The 16,698-nt window shown below is 33.2% G+C and overlaps 1 protein-coding gene across 2 annotated transcripts in view; it reads left to right on the top strand.

The window, feature by feature from the left end:
• Positions 1-16,698, top strand: part of Luzp2 (leucine zipper protein 2) — a 471,602-nt gene that overhangs the window by 25,259 nt on the left and 429,645 nt on the right. The gene's annotated exons all lie outside the window — the stretch shown is intronic.

The raw sequence follows: 16,698 nt of genomic DNA, 5'->3' as shown, positions 1-16,698 counted from the left end.
TCCATGATGTGCCATCTGGAAGCTGGAGAACCAGGGAAGCTTATTTTATCATTCGGTATAATTCTGAAAGCCAGAGAATTGTGGGGCCAGCTGCATACATCTTATTCTGATATATGCAGTGATGCACTTATTCTGAGGCCAAAAACCTGAGAACCAGCAGTACTGCCATCCAAAGGCACAAGAATATGATTTCAAGCAGAGAGTGAATTGTCTTTCTACTTTTTGTGGTTTGATACCTCAGAATATTGGCTGGGATCTGCCCAAACTGGAGAAGGGCAATTGCTTTACTCAGTTCACCAATTTAAATGCTAGTCTCTTCTACATACATATTCACAGACACATCCATAAGTGATATTTCACCAGCTGTCTGGGCATCCTTAGCTCAGTGAAGATGACACATAAAAGTAGCCATCTCATAAGCTAACCCTTAATAATTAACACAATTGCATTTTACCTTCAGGTTTCTGAAGAAGATACCATTTGTCAAGGTGGCACTGTTGTAAATCCCACACAAAAGAGCATACTATCTAACCCCTGCAGAACACAGTTGCAAACTTGGGACACCGGATTCTTTAAAGCTTTATGGATAAATGTGAAGAAAGAGAAATTATTAAAATAAGGATTTATAGAAAAATTAAATTGAGGCTATTCATATATGCATAAAAGGAATTAAAAGCCAGATTGGTACTGAAATACACTTGAGAAACCTTGAATTGACAATATGAAATGAACTTTATTCTTGTTAATTGCAAATTTTGAACTTTCAGGGCAGCAGCCATGATTTAGTAGGCACCATTTTATAAATTGCCTCTCTGCTCCCTATTTTCTCCTAAGAATCTGTAGGATACACTACTTTCCCCTACTTAAATGTTTATGGCAACAAAATGTTATTAAGATTGCTTTTTTGGCTGACAGAATGAAACATGATTTGTTAATCCATGATTCAGGTTCATAGATGAATTGGATATGGATCCTGTATTCTAAGAACATAAAAACCAGAAAAAGATTTTTTTTTGTAAAATCTTTAATATATTGCCAAAAATAGATTATTGCATAGAAACATGCATTTAAGGTGTTATAGAGGTGAAATAAAATAGAGCTTTTATACTACTATGGTATAGAATAAAGAATAGCCAACAAATATCTAATCAAGACTTGTCTTTTACTACACATCTAATATTTTCTGAAGTTCTATTATATCATTAAATATATTCTCCCAGATTGCTGGAGTTCTGTCATTAAACTGATATCCAACTTGGAGTTTATAGGAATTGCCTTACTAAGGTTTTCCAGGGTTGTAGTGCAGTCAAGAGGGTGGCAGTGGCAGCTCTGTCTACACCCTGGTTAGCTCTAGAAGGAAGTAGAGCAATGTTGACAGCTGACAGGATGTTTTCAATCCCCTAGCTTTGTGTTTCTGTATATGAATATGAATGAATATGTATCTCATCTGTATGTAACCTTTTAAGAACAACAATGTAATTATATTTGATGATAACAGAGTAATAAAGGAAGGCTAAGCTAAAAGTCTTTAGGGCATGTTTCTTTAGGAAGGAGAAAAAGGAGAATCACATTTCAAGGCTAAGGAAGGACAAATTTATTTTGGATTCAGTAGTATACCTACTTCATGCATCAATTTGTCATTCCCCACCTTACTTTTCACAGAGTAATGAGACAACTTTCATAGAAGTCACCACACATAGTTTAATTAAGAGGAAATATATTTGGAATTGCAAGTTTAATAACTCTGGTTCCAGTGAAGCAGATCACAATGAGGTAGCAGCTGCTTTGCAATTCAAAACAGATGGTGCCTTTCTTTTTCTATTCAGATTTCCCTTTTCTAAATGGCATGTCCATTGAATACCAGAAAAGCTAGGACTTCAACACTTCTAGGTCATGAACATGCTTATGGAAGATGAATGTTAGAAATGTTTTTTGCTTTATAAGCATGCTGCCTTTGACCACCAGTTTGTGACCAAATATTGGAAATGACTTTTCCCACAAAACTGTAAGAAATTAGACGCTGCAAAGAAACCTGTTTTGAATGGTTTAATAGCATAAGTTTCCAGCTATTTTTCTACAAAATACATTAACTGATTTTGACATAAAGGTATATTATCTGAGGAGAGAACACCAAAGAAATAATATGGTAGGAAGTCAGAACCAACAGGTTGTTGCTGATGCTTCATCAGAAGGGCATGTTTTCTTAAAACTCATGAAGGAACTGTGAAACCTGTGAGGAAAGACAAATAATTGGGGCTAGGGTTGTGGCTCAGTGGTAGAGTGCTCGCCTAGCATGTGCGAGATCCTAGGCTGAATCCTCAGCACCACATAAATATAAATAAATAAAGGTATTGTGTCCAACTACAACTAAAAAATAAGTATTTTTTAAAAAGACAGAAAATTTGGTATAAATATTCAGATAATTGTATAAGATTTATTCTAAAAGTCACCTCATTATCAAGACTCTGGCTTAGCTTATTGTATATTTTTCTGAAAGAAGCGAAATCTGTTCAAGTCATCTAAATATACAGTGCAAAGATATGAATATGGCTTTGGAGCCTCAGTGCATCTGTAAGCAAGTCTTGGACATGTGAGCAAAGTGGAGGCTCCTTGCTTTGAAAGTCCTCCGAGGGCAGGGTCTGTCAGGCTGCTTGGTATCCTGCAAAGTCCATTGTCTAAAGTCAGACTCAAGTTTTAAATGTGTGGTTTGATAATTTGTCAGGTTGGCTGCATTTGAGCTGACCTTTAAATCTAAGTGGCAATCCTAAAATACTCTACATTGGCTTTTATATAGTCAGCTAAGAAAAGGTCTGAGATTAAATGTGCACTGATCCTGTTGACAATGAGAAGCTTGTTGAGCTTTTAATTGGGGTTTTGGTCTTGACACTACTCAGAATGACTGATATTTTAAAGCAAGATTTTTATTTTAAAGACATTCTATATTTATGATTTAGAGCAATAAAAAACTTTGAAACAATCTTTGCAAATCCAATTTCCATAAGAAAGAAAAATCATTTTTATACATATGCACACAAACTTATGCACACAATTAGGCCTGGCAATTTTTCCTATGGTAAAACTTTTATGACCTGCTTTCAACCTCTGGCCACACAGTGAGAATCCTTCTAGAAGGTTCATTCATTATATGTTAAAATTGCTTTTGAGTTTAAGAAATCTAAGTTTTTTCCATATACTATGTCTTTCTAGACAACATTTAATATTTCAGTTTAATATTCAAATAAAAATATTTTTATAGCACTATAGACTATGTAGAAAATAGAGAAAAGCAAAAAAACTACTCAATTTTAACTTTCACATTTATATAAATTCTTCATGTCACAGATCATGGATAGTGTGTTTTAATGATGCTAACTGAATAAACATATATGGTGATTCACTTACAATATCAAGGCTTAACTTTTTGAAATATCTTATTTTAAAAATCTGATACATTGAAGATATTGGTAATGGTTCTCATTTTGACAAGAAGTATGTTTAGACTGACTACTTAGCCATGGGTCAGGAATTCTGGTAACGAATATTCATAGATAATGAGTCATAATAGAATGCATTATTATTTTAATTTAGGTCATACTTAATCTCAGTGAATAGGTAATGATTCAATAGTCTTAGCATTTATTATAAGCCTGCAACATTATTTTGTAATATATTAACTCTGACTACAACTCCATGTATACATTTAAAGCAGTAGAGACAGTGAAGCATAAAACATTACCTAAAACTAAAAATGCTTTGATCATATATATCATATATATAGATATATAGAGAGATATATATGAACAAAAAATGAAAAAAATGAAAATCTCTTAATATAATATTTTGTGAAGACTTTTTAAAAATCTTGAGAGCAGGTGAGGTATAAGGGCAGTGAAAGCCTGACTTGATACATCCATTCATTTGCCTCATGAATGAGTCAGAATTTAATTTACCTTAAACAAGGATATTGGACAGATACTGATATGGAATAAAAGTCTTGTTCTCAAATTAATTTCTTTGGATATTGTAACTGTTTCAGAAATTGACCTGGCTAGTTGTCTATTTTCTGCCAAATGATAATTTTAAATGCTACATTCATTATAAAACTGAATGTATTAGAATTTTTTAAAAAATTAAAAAAATATTGAGTGTACATTACAATTCAAGTTACAAATGCTAATCTATCACCCAAAGTGATATACTGTGCTAATGTAAAATTTCATGGCCCATTTATAAGGAGCTGGGTCTTCATGAGGATTCATGCTGTTCTGAAACATGCTGGACATAGGGCCTTCCTTTAGAGACAAGGACTCTACTTTAGAAATATTTCATTCTATTAATTTCTGACTGATCTAATTGAAATAATGTTATTTTTCCTTGTTCTAATTGAGAATTTAAATCCCTCAAGTATAGTTAAGGTAATGATAATCAACCCTTTCCCTAAAACCTACTATAAACCATAGAAATGCTATTTTTATTTAACCCAAGAAAAATATTATTTATACTTTAATACATGAACTCTTTCAGATTCCTTGACCCAGCACCTATAGAAGAAGTACCTAATGGAACAGTTGCAACAAAGTGAGATGATTTTCCTTGATTATGAGATGTCAAATACTAATTCTTAAAAAAAGTGAAATAAATGGGGGATGGTGTTGGTAGACCTTGAAGATTATATCAAAATTCTGGCATTGAATGCCTTGTCATTTAAACCCACTCAATAATAATTTTTCAGATCAAACAACTACATGTGATCCTCTTCTGTTATGTCCATATCATGACCCTGAAAAAATTCAGTTGTAAACTGACTCTAAATTACCTCGAGTTTACAAGGCTTATTGAATTAGTTTAGGGTCATAGAATAGGTACAATGAAAGGGTTCTTGAAAAACATAAGAATCTTTCCTTTTACTCAAATTTCCACTGCCAGTATTCAAAATTTTATACAGGGCCTCCACTGATGCAACATCATTGTAGAGAAATTGTAAATAGTCCTGCACTCAAATTTCCTCTGGTTTGATATGCTGTTGTGATGATGTCATTTTCAGAATTATGTAGATGTAGACTTGAAAGGAATCATAATGTTAAGTAAGCTTCCTTACTTCCCAACTACACTAAGTCATTTAGTAATTCAGCCACAACATTTTCTTTAGTTCTACTTTTATGATTTAATATATCTCAAAAGACATATTAATGTATGTATATATGCACCTTGTGCATATAAAATTTAGAAAGAAACACATAGAAAAATATACCTGCCTTATCAAGAAAAATAATAATCATGATTAAATGAGGGCAACATAATAATGTGGATAAACATGTGGAAGTAAGTTATAAAACATAAAAGATTAAATTAGGAGGGTTGTTAGTGGTTGGCCAAAAATCGGCACTAAATATTTAGTTTGCAGCATATGCACATACACACACACACACACACACACAGAGAGAGAGAATATGTTGAAATTATATAATTCACAACTGCTACATAGTTTGAGAATATTCATTCATTCAGGAAAGTATGCTATTACCTGTAATTGAGATTAAAAGAATGTGCTTACATGGATTCCCAGAGATAGTAGTATACAATAGAGTAAGTAGAATTTTCTTCAGTATCCTTAAAATGAACAGAACAGTGTATCGTATATGACTATATTTTTATTATATTTGATATTAACTGCATTTGTTTGAAGCAGAATTTCTTAGATGTGGCACCAAAAATAAAGAACTGATACATTGAATCTGATCAAAATCTGAAACTTTTGGTCTGCAACAAATGATTCTGCTAAGAACAATTTAAGCTGCAGGAAGGGAGTAATCTTTGCAAATCACATATCCAATAAAGGACTAGTACCTAGAGTATATAAAAAAATTCTCAAAACTCAGTGTTAATAGAGGTATAAAAAGGTTGGAGGTGAGTGATATCTGTATATCATTGATGTTGATGATTCACAGGTGCCTATCTGATGCCAAAGTTGTATACATTAAATAACTAGAGTTTTTATATGTCAATCATAGTTCCCTAAAGTGGTTTTTATTTTTTTTTTGAGAGAGAGAGAGAGAGAGAGAGAGAGAGAGAGAGAGAGAGAGAGAGAGAGAGAGAGAGAGAGAGAGAGAGAGAAGAGAGAGGAGAGAGAGAGAATTTTTTTAATATTTATTTTTTAGTTATCAGCGGACATAACATCTTTTGTTTGTATGTGGTGCTGAGGATCGAACCCAGGCTGCACACATGCCAGGCGAGCGTGCTACCACTTAAGCCACATACCCAGCCCCCATAAACTGGTTTTTAAAAAGGAAAAATTAGCAGTAATAAAACAGACTTTCCAATGGGAAAATGGGTAAAAGACATGAACTGACAATTTACCCATGAGGATATATTGTAAATAAATGCAAGGAAAATGCTCAACATCATTATCTATCTAAGAAACTCAACTAAAAATCACAATGTGATATCCCTGTACTCATATCAGAATCAATGAAATAAAACACAATGATAACCTCAAATGCTGGAAAAGACAGAGAAATTGATCACTTGCACATTGAATGTGAAACACTATAATTATTTTGGAAAACAGCTTATCAGTTCTTTAAATAAAGTACACATGGAATTATGAGCTATCATATAACCCAGAAATGGCCCAGTTGTGATCCTGGGCATATTACAGAGAAATAAAAAACTTAAGTTTACTCATAAACTCATACATATTTGTTCATAGAGGACGTATTTACAATAACCAAGAACTGAGAGAATCTATAATAGTGAATGAGTAAGCAGACTGGCAAGAACACAGAATGCATCAGTATAGAGGAATGAAATATGGATATGTGCAACAATTTTGATCAATCTCCAAGGAATTTTGATGGTTGAAAAATGCCACTTCCAAAGGCTTACATACAATCTGATACAATCCATATACTATTCTTGAAAAGATAGAGTTATAGGAATGAATAACAAAAGAATGGTTTTCAGGGATCAAAACTGGAGTAGGAGCATCAAGGGAATGATAGGTGGATGGTGACTGGCCACGTGAGATATTTTTTTTTTTAATTTTGGGGTGATAGAAATATTTTTGTACCTGGACTATATCAATGTCAATTTCCTGGTGTTTATATTTTACTGTAGTTTAAGAGGAAATTATGTCTGTAGGAAGATAGAAATTACAACATCTCTCTTGTTTCTAACATATGCATAGGAATCTACAGGCAATTGAGAGGCATCAATAAATGAAAGAAAAAGGAAGAAAAGAAAAGGAAAAGAAAGGAAACAAGGGAAGTGATCAAGTATTTTTATGACATTCATTATTTTAATTAGTAATGATTAACTGCTAAGTTTTATGGCTTACTGGAGCACTGTCCTGTTTTTCCTGGTCACGTTTCTTTAAATCTTGAGGGGCAGTAACTTAAGAACTAGAATGTCTGTCAAAATTTGAAAAAAGATACTTTCAGCTTAAGGTTGTATGTCATAGTATAAAAATCCATCATTTAAATCTAATTCAGAGAGAGATTCTCTTATATGCATTTTATAAGCATATAGATGTCAAAAAATCCTAAGTTTCCAAACTTTATTTCCAAAGTTTACCTAATACATTATTGAGAAAAGAAGAAAGAATAAAGTAGAAAAAAAATGTGCCTGGGAAGATGATTTTGGATTCTCACTCTTAACCATCACTTCAGGTGTTACCTCTTGAGTTCATTAATATTACATATTGGTCTCACCTACAAAACGTTTTAAACTACAAAACGTTTAAACTTTATGTATTATATTAAAGAGGAAAACATGTGATGGTGACACACATTTCATAGATGCATACCTTTAGTGTCATGCATCTTTAACAAAGATGATCTATCTAATTAGTTTAATATAAAAAGTGCAAAGGAAGCTCACTTGTTAAGTACAAGCACATTCTTTCCTAAATTCAAGAAGGGATTGTGTATTCAATAGAAACATAGGAGAGTTTTCTTTCTAATTTTATTTTAATATTGGACCCTCTCTGTGAGTTTTAGTATTAATTGTCACCATAGAAGTATGGATTTTAACAGTGTAACAAAAGTGTGTGTGACTAGCAACTTTGGAGAATATTAGAGGAGTGATGGATGTGCCAAATCATCTTCCCACAGTTGTGAACTTCTCCAGACATTCTGAATATTACACTGTTACGTACTTGACCAGAGATAGAACATAAGCTTAAATATTCAGAAAAGGAGTATTATAACTGGAAACCATCCTACTAAATATCTTTCAGAATATTTGAGCATTGATATTGCTACTTAATTTGCAAATTTGATAACAGGAATAACATAATATATTTTGCTCATTTTTTTATTTATTAGATATTATGCTAAGAAATTTCTAGATTTAATCCTCAAAAATTTAAGTATAGTTATTATGGTTTAATGAATAAAGAACCTAAGAATGAGGGGAACAGAAAACAAGTATCACAAAGTTATGGCATGTCCCCAGCCAATCCAATTCTGATATTCTAGATACTAGGGTTCCCTGAGATGGCATGTGATAATGATTGGGATTTGTAGTTTTCCCAGTCATAACTAGTTCCTCTTCCTTTCCCCAAGTCATGGCTGATGTTTAAGGGAACATATGGAGGACAAAGCCACACAACAGTGGTACTTGGTCAACACTTTCCTTATGTTCAATACCTAGGACAGGGTACAAGTAGAAGACAGAAATAGATAATTGGGAAAAGAATCAGGGAAAAAATTAAGGAAAGTAAGCAAAAATTCCTCCCCCCCCCCAAAAAAAAAAAAAAGGATTTCTCATCCTTCAATATCCAGAAATGCAATCTCCAATTGGTGTTCAGGTATCTTCTCTTCCCAAGACTGTTCTGCGTACTGAGGTGCCTGTCTCAAACAATAGCAAGCATTTTGGGTTTTTTTTTTTCTCTTTCTTTATTCTTTTCTGCTGTCTTCCAAACACCAATGTTCCTTATATGTATTTTGCCTTGTTGTTTATTCTTTAAAATAGTGCTAATGAGTAGATGTGTCATGGGGAAGAGTGTCATGCAATTCTGGAAATGAAGTTATGTCGCTTCTCTTAGAGATAAAGAAATCACCTTCCTCATAAAACCCTAGAAAACATGAGGGGGCTTTCTTGGTATTTCTATTCTCCTAATAGTTTTGACATCATACCTTTGATCATAAGTGACTTTATCCTTAAAATGACTTCCAGTCAGAGTAATCAGCTTGTAAAAAATATTGACTTTCAGCTCTGGAAGCAAACTAACTTGAAATGACTGTACCTTAAGGAAGACAGGTATGGTCATAGGTGGGGTCAGATTAAATGTGTTGTAATGTGATTGAGGAGAATTGGGATTAGATTGATACTAGTGAAACCAGGGAAAGATTATAATAATAGGTGTTAGTATATTACTTTCTTTTCCTGATTTCACACAATTTGAAGATTTTAGTCTGGAAATTTTCTGATTCATTACACACACACACACACACACACACACACACACACTCCTTAGTGGCAAATGTGTATTTTAGAAGGCCTTCTAGGAAATCATAGACATGTCATATTTTGATGACATATTTAATTTGAGCATCTTTAAGGAAAAATCTTGAATTAAAATAGCAAGGGAGTAGATGTCATTCAAAAATATAAGGGAGGTGACCAGGGTCAGTCCCATTTACACTTGAGTTTTGCTTTTATTATATGTCTACAGTAATGTTTTATTATTTTTACTCATAATTCTAAGGAAGGTTGCCAACCAAAATATCATAGATGTAAATACTAAGGGGAAATATATTTCACTTAAAAAGTGTTTTCTTCCTTCCTTCCTTCCTTCCTTTTCTTTTTCTTTTTTTCTTTTCTTCTTCTTCTTTTTTTTTTTTTGGTCCCCCTCTTGTTACAGAAGAGGCTATTTCAAGGTATGTATCAGTCTCTGTTACTGAGTTGATCTGTTTCTCTTTGTGTTTCCTAAAACAGTCATTTGACTGTGACTGCTTCACATCCTGCAGGGCTCCAAAGTTAATAAATCAATTAACACTAATTAATCATTTATATAACTCATGACATAGGGGAAAAAATCAGCTCATGAGTGCATATCGCCTCTGTTATGGATAGCATTCTTAACTAAGACCTAAGTAATTGAGGTTTTGTTCAGATGTGATTCACTGATTCAAAAGTTATGATTTTGCAAGTTATGATTTCACACAGTTAATGATTAAATTATGACCACTAACCTTGGATTAGGGAAGTAATTTTAATTCTCTCCCTCTCATTTTTGTGTTTGTGTGAAAAACAGTGTTTGTTGAATAACATGTTAAGAAATGTTAATTATAACCCTTTCCTGCTTATTTTGGTCTTCATATGGTCAGAAAATACTATTTTTCTTTTTATTTGTGTTTTCTACATGATTTTGTTAAATATCTCATGCTTACAGATCATTTAGCCACATAATTTTGATATGTGCAAATGCCTGACCATTACAGTGGTGTATTTAAATCTTACCAGTAATCTGAATTTCCTTAATGGTTAAAGACCTGTCAAAATTAAATATTCATTTTTTCCCTTTCTGTGAGAGGATTTCTTTGGATATTGAGATAGAAATCTCAGAACATAAGAGAAAGGGACCATTCTATCACAGGTTTCTTCTGTGTCTGTGGCTGTAGTGCTCACACAACACTGGAAGAGACTTCACCACCAGCCTGGGAAGGGGCATTCTGCAACGCTCTGAGTGCCTCAGAGATTAACTCTTCTGACTGGCTTGATCATAGGGTTGGTAATCACAGATTTTTGCAACAGCTAAACACAGTGGAAATTGAATTCTTACTTTTCATTGTCTTTATTGAAATAAAAAAAAAAATAAGACAGCAATGAACCCTAATCATAATTCTCATCACATTTTGGATATTGGAAGTTAACATTTTGCTTCAATAGGAAAATTGAAATAACTATCTCTTAAAGAGAACTTGAAAAATTATATTCTGAAGACATTGTTTTACTCTTTTCTCTATGTGATTTATCTTTTGGAAAAGAAATGCTCAGATCTTGGGGTACCCTGGTAGAAAAGAACAGACTTTATTGTAAAGACTTTCCTGAATGTCTCCATTAAAAAAAAAAAAAAAAAAAGTAGGTTGAAATAAATTTCTAAATGGAAGGTAAAACAGCACTAATTTTAATTAGTTGCATATTTGTTTCAATTGCATTTGCTTTTTAAAATATTTTTTTCCAAGTTTCAAGGATAAAAAATATAATGACTTTCTCTCTGACATGTAGTGGTATAATTGGATAGAGTTTTAAATATTTCAGTGTATAGTAGGTTAATGTGTGGTACAGTGTGACTCCTTAGTATTCTTTAATAAATACACTCCTGTGCATATGTGTGTGTGTGTGTGAGAGTGTGTGCGCGCACTGTGTCTGTCCATCTCCCACTGTCTGCTAGTCAATCTACTGCTTGTCTCTCTTTTCTGAACAATTCAGTATCTGTTGCAATCTTCAGGAACTTTCTTTCTATTCTTTCAATGCCTCTATTCTTTAATTCTCTCCCTCCCACACACAAACCCCACTTAATCCAGCCTTGAGAAAAGCAGACCTTATACTGAGCATATTCTTCTTTTCTTATAAATTAGGTCACTCAACAGTCTGCTTTTGGGTCATTGCCTCGTTTTCTTTGCAAATGCTTCACTCTCCTTTAAAGCTTTAAAATTTTCCCAGAGAAGAGTCTTAAAAATCTTTCAAACCCAAACTTCAGAGTATAAATGGACCTGAATAGAGAGCAATTTATAATTGGTAGTGCTAGAGGATTTGGGTTGTGACTATAGAGATCAGCATTCTATGAAGCAGGAAATTGCAAATTCACAGGGCTGGACTTCCGTTGCCGGTCAGATGTCTTCACAGAAGTCTTTCTGAGAGACTGTTATTGAAACTATGGGTCTTTCCTCAGTTCCTAGTGGGTTCAGGAAGTTCTCTTTTGTTCACAAAGCATAAATTTTTTTTCTTTCAGAACTTCTGAAGGCTAATTAAAATTGCAAACGGAAGTAAATAATTTTACATTCAAAATCACTTTTCTCAGCATGTTTCAAGGGACCCTAGTTACCATAGACATTAATAGAGATTAAATGAACAAAATAATCCTCTTGGGGGTAGTACTGGCTTTAAGAAAGTTAAACAAGTTTCTTTATGGCAGTAGTTTTCATAATCTTTGATATACTAATGCATAAAAATCTCTGAGGAATGAGTAACTATACATAAATTACCAGATTAATTTAGCAATAAAGAACATCTTACTGGAAGCAGAGCTCTTTGAAACACATTAGAAAATGTAGTCATAAATGCTGATGAAATACTTTTAATGGTTTTACATTTGTGGCACCGATGATGGAACCTAGGGCTTTGTGCATGCTAGGCAAATGCTCTACCACTGAGATACATATCCAGCCATTATAAATAGTTTTTAGATGGTGATTCTAATCAAAAGTAAAATCTCCTTTCTGGAGACCAGTAGTGACCTGTTTGAGAATAATTTGCTTCTTATTAATAGTCAATAAAATATTCCACTTAATTTACCTCCACTGCCAGGTTCTTTTCTATGGAATCACCTTAAAGAAAAAAGTATATTGGAGATTTTTCATTCTAGAAAGTTAAACTTAAAATGCATTGAAAATATCTTCTATCCTAACTCCCTTTCAAGATTCTCTATAGGAACAGAAGTAATATGATATATATATATATATTATTAAATGGGAGTAGTTATATTGGCTTCCATTATAATAAACTAAATAGTCACACAATGGCCATCTGCACACTGGAGAGGTAAATGAATCACTAATACTACATCCAAGAATCCAGAAGTCTGAGAAAAAGATGGACTAATGTTATAGCCCCACTCTGAATCTAAAGGCTTGGAAGCTCCCTGGAGAAAAACTGGTGCGAGTCCATATTGGTTGACTAAAGAAGCTGGAGTCTAATGCCCAAAGGGTATGACAACAGCAATAGACCCACCCACTCTAGAAAAATTAAGATTGTGTGTGCTGAAACTTCTTCTTTCTTTTACTTTTTATTACATCTGGGATCAGCCTACTGGACACATTCAAGGCCTTTTCTCCTCCCTTAGTTTGCAATTAAGGATGCTAGTTGTCTATGGACCTTCACATATACACCAAAAAGTCTCATTCCTAGCCATTTCCTAGATAACTTTCAATGCAATGAAGTTGGCAATCCATATTAACCATAACACAACCAAATAGTAATAATTACTTTATTAGCTTTTCCTGGACAGATTTTCCAAGATTGTTAAAAACATTCAACCATTCCCAGTTGACATCAGTCTAAAGTCCTATATGATATTACATTGCATTCTCTTTCTTGAGTTTAGTGTTTGCCATAGTTTGGATCTACCAAAGGTCCATGTGATTAAGAACTGATCTCTACTCATGCCACAGGGAGATAGAAGAGGCTTTAAAAGGTGCCTCCTCGTGGGAGATGTTCAGGTCATTGGGGGTATCCTTTAAGAGTATAGTGGGACCCTAGCCCCTTAGTTTTCCTTTCCTTTATTTCTTGGCCATGATGTGAGGTAGCTGTGCTACACCATATGCTCCCCACCATGATATGCTGCTTCACCACAGGCACAAAAGCAAACAGGGACAACCAATCCTGGAGTAAAACCTCTGAAACCATGAGTTAAAATAACCATTTTCTCCTTATAGATTGATTACCTTAGGTATTTATCATAGTAATAGAAAATTGACTATTTTAAACACATAGTATGTGATCAATTGAAAGAGAACTGAGTTAAATCAAAATTAAGTTTCAAAACATTGTATTTATTCTTAGATTTAGCATAAAACATATATATCCTCAAACACTTCTTCATAAATGCCTGTTCCTACCCTTCATCCAAATCAGGTACTACTGGCATTTTAATTCATAATAGCATGTTCAACTTCCACATGACAAAATTAATTCCAGTTTGTAATTTTGTGCAATTTTGTTCATATAATTTTCATATTTGTATTAGTGAATTGTAGTTATATATAATAATGGGGTTCATTTGGTATAATCATACATACAAGTATAATTTTGAGGATTATTTTACTTCTATTGGACCATAAGTTGCTTAAGACAGCATCTATTTTTAGTGTATCATGTCTTTATACAGAATTCCTAGCATAGTAACCAGTACATTGCAACTATCCAGTAATTACAATTAGTAAAGAAATGCCTTCATGTTTTGTCTCCATCTGTGTACATACTAAACAGGATCAAATTGCTGAGATCAACTATGCAGCAATAAACCCATTATACACTAGCTTTCCAAGGAATAAAAAAAAGTGCTAATCTACACTTGCGTATCATAAATTACCTGAAAATGTTTGTCACAGGACTGAAGTACATGACATAATGGGAAAAAAAAAGATGTAACTGGTAGTTGCTGAAAAGGAAGCAAATAACAATATAGGTACATTTAATTAATGGGCATCATGAGAAAAGATGATATTTCTTGCAATTAGTTTCCATCCTCAAATAGAGGTTAATGTACATTTGGTTAACATCAGCTTTCAGTAAGTGTATGCCTTTTAAGTACTTCATATTAAATTATATGCAAGTAACAATATTTTATTCATAGACCATTGGTTGTACAACAGAAGTTCTCCACAAAGCATGGCATTCTTCACCTTTTAATAGAACAAATGAATAAGTTTGCTTTATAAATTTAGTCTATAGTACAAAATTGCCAATCATTAAATATACATAGTCTGTCAAAATCTACATAAATGTAATCTTTAAACCTTTAATTTTTTGGAAATTTTACATTATTTTAAATAATTAGCATGGTTTTCTACATACATATACAAATCTATAAATAGGCTTTTAAAGGCTATTAGAAAAAAATCTCCATTTTATCTTCATTTTAACTTAATAATACTCATACTTTATAATTCCCAAACCTCTCTGGGAAGAAAAAACAAATTTGAACTATTTTTTTCACTAAAAAGGAAAAAAAAAGAAAAACATTTTGTTTATAGCTTTGGCTGTTTCTTGTGAAAGTTTTAGTTAAAATGTCTTACAAAATTTGAGCAGTGACATATTTTAATTTTTGCTTTCTTTTATCTCTTTCATTTGTTTGTTACACATTTTATGTTGGTATCTTTCTTCAGTTACTTCAATCAAAAATGCTCTGATTCTAATATTAAGCCATCAAAAGTTTTCAAATGCAATATTCATGATTGTGAATTCACCAGAGTTAATTACTTAATGCTCATTACTTTGGGAATTCAGGGCAAGTTAAATGCATAACGTTAGCATTTGCATATTTGACCTGACAATTTTTCTGCTTGACATTTGTAACAGTTCTCAGGTGGGACTACAAATTCATTTTTTTATTAAATTATCACTAATGTGCTAAGCACTGGTCTGGGCCATCATGCGCGCACACACACACACACACACACACACCAAGCAGATTAACACACACTCACCACATATACACACAGGTATATATATATATATATATATATAATGCACATTTACATATATACATACATAAACATGGGATTACATACATATGAAATAAAGGTGTATAGGGTATATATAATAAACAATAAGTACTGTTTGGATTTTGTATCCAGTCTAGATTCAGTCACATTTTACAACATTTTATAAAATATTTCTTAAAAGAAAACTCTGTATTTGATGTTGTCTCTCCCTTTCTACCAGCTCCAATGTGGCTTCTCTCACTGCCACTATAGAACTTGCTCTTTTCAATGTCAGTTGTTATCATTCTGCCATTTTTTAATATCTAGTTTTTATATTTCCATATATATTAGCAGCAATTAACCCACGTGGCCATTTTATAGAATTTTTTCCTTTATTTTGGAGGGGTGGATGAAGTGGAATTTAATAATTCCTTGTTTCCTCATTCTGACCCTAATTGGTGGTTTTCTCCTTTTTACATGTCACTGGTGGCTCTTTCTCATACATTTTGTATCTCAGTGTTTTGGCATTTTTCTGAGTTAAATTATCCAAATAAATTACATGACTTTCTATAACATCTATATTTTTATTACTTCCAAATTTAAATTTCCCTGACCCTTCCCCTTAGTCACAGATGGCTTATTATACTAGCCTCTTAAGAACTCAAATTAGATTCCCACTAGGAATTTCCAAATTATCTGGCCAAAATGTGTTGCTATTTCAATAAATTGCAAAAACATGTACACTGTGGTTAAAGCAAAAACCTAGGAGTAATATTTTCCATATTCTAATCCTCATAATCAGTCAGTCAGCAAATATCCAACTTAGTTTCTAAAAATTACTCCAATATGTACAGTTCTCTTAACTCCCACCACTCTCAACATAAAAATAATATAATTTTACTGGTCGAGTGTCTCCAGAGAGACAGAACCAATAGGTAAAGGAGAGCGAATTTGTTAGTGGCATTGACTCATACTGTGATAGAGACTGAGACATCCCCCACCAGCATATCTGTAAGCTACAGACTATGGGATGATGGTAGCCTGGCTCAGTCCAAGGTCAAAGCCTTCAGATCAGGGAAGCTGATCCTGTGACTCAGTCTGAGACAGATGGCCTGAGGACCTGGCAGGGTAAAGGGGCCTTGGAGTCAACCCTGAAGTTCAGTAGATGTAAAACCTTGAGTTTTCATGTCCACAAGGAAAAAGAGCATATTCCAGACAAGAGAGGAAATCATCTTTGTATGTCTTTGCCCCCAATAGCTTGAATGGT

The sequence above is a fragment of the Ictidomys tridecemlineatus genome, chromosome 4, assembly GCF_052094955.1.
Source record: "Ictidomys tridecemlineatus isolate mIctTri1 chromosome 4, mIctTri1.hap1, whole genome shotgun sequence".
Taxonomy (NCBI): domain Eukaryota; kingdom Metazoa; phylum Chordata; class Mammalia; order Rodentia; family Sciuridae; genus Ictidomys; species Ictidomys tridecemlineatus.
This window is presented reverse-complemented; position numbering and strand designations above follow the sequence as displayed.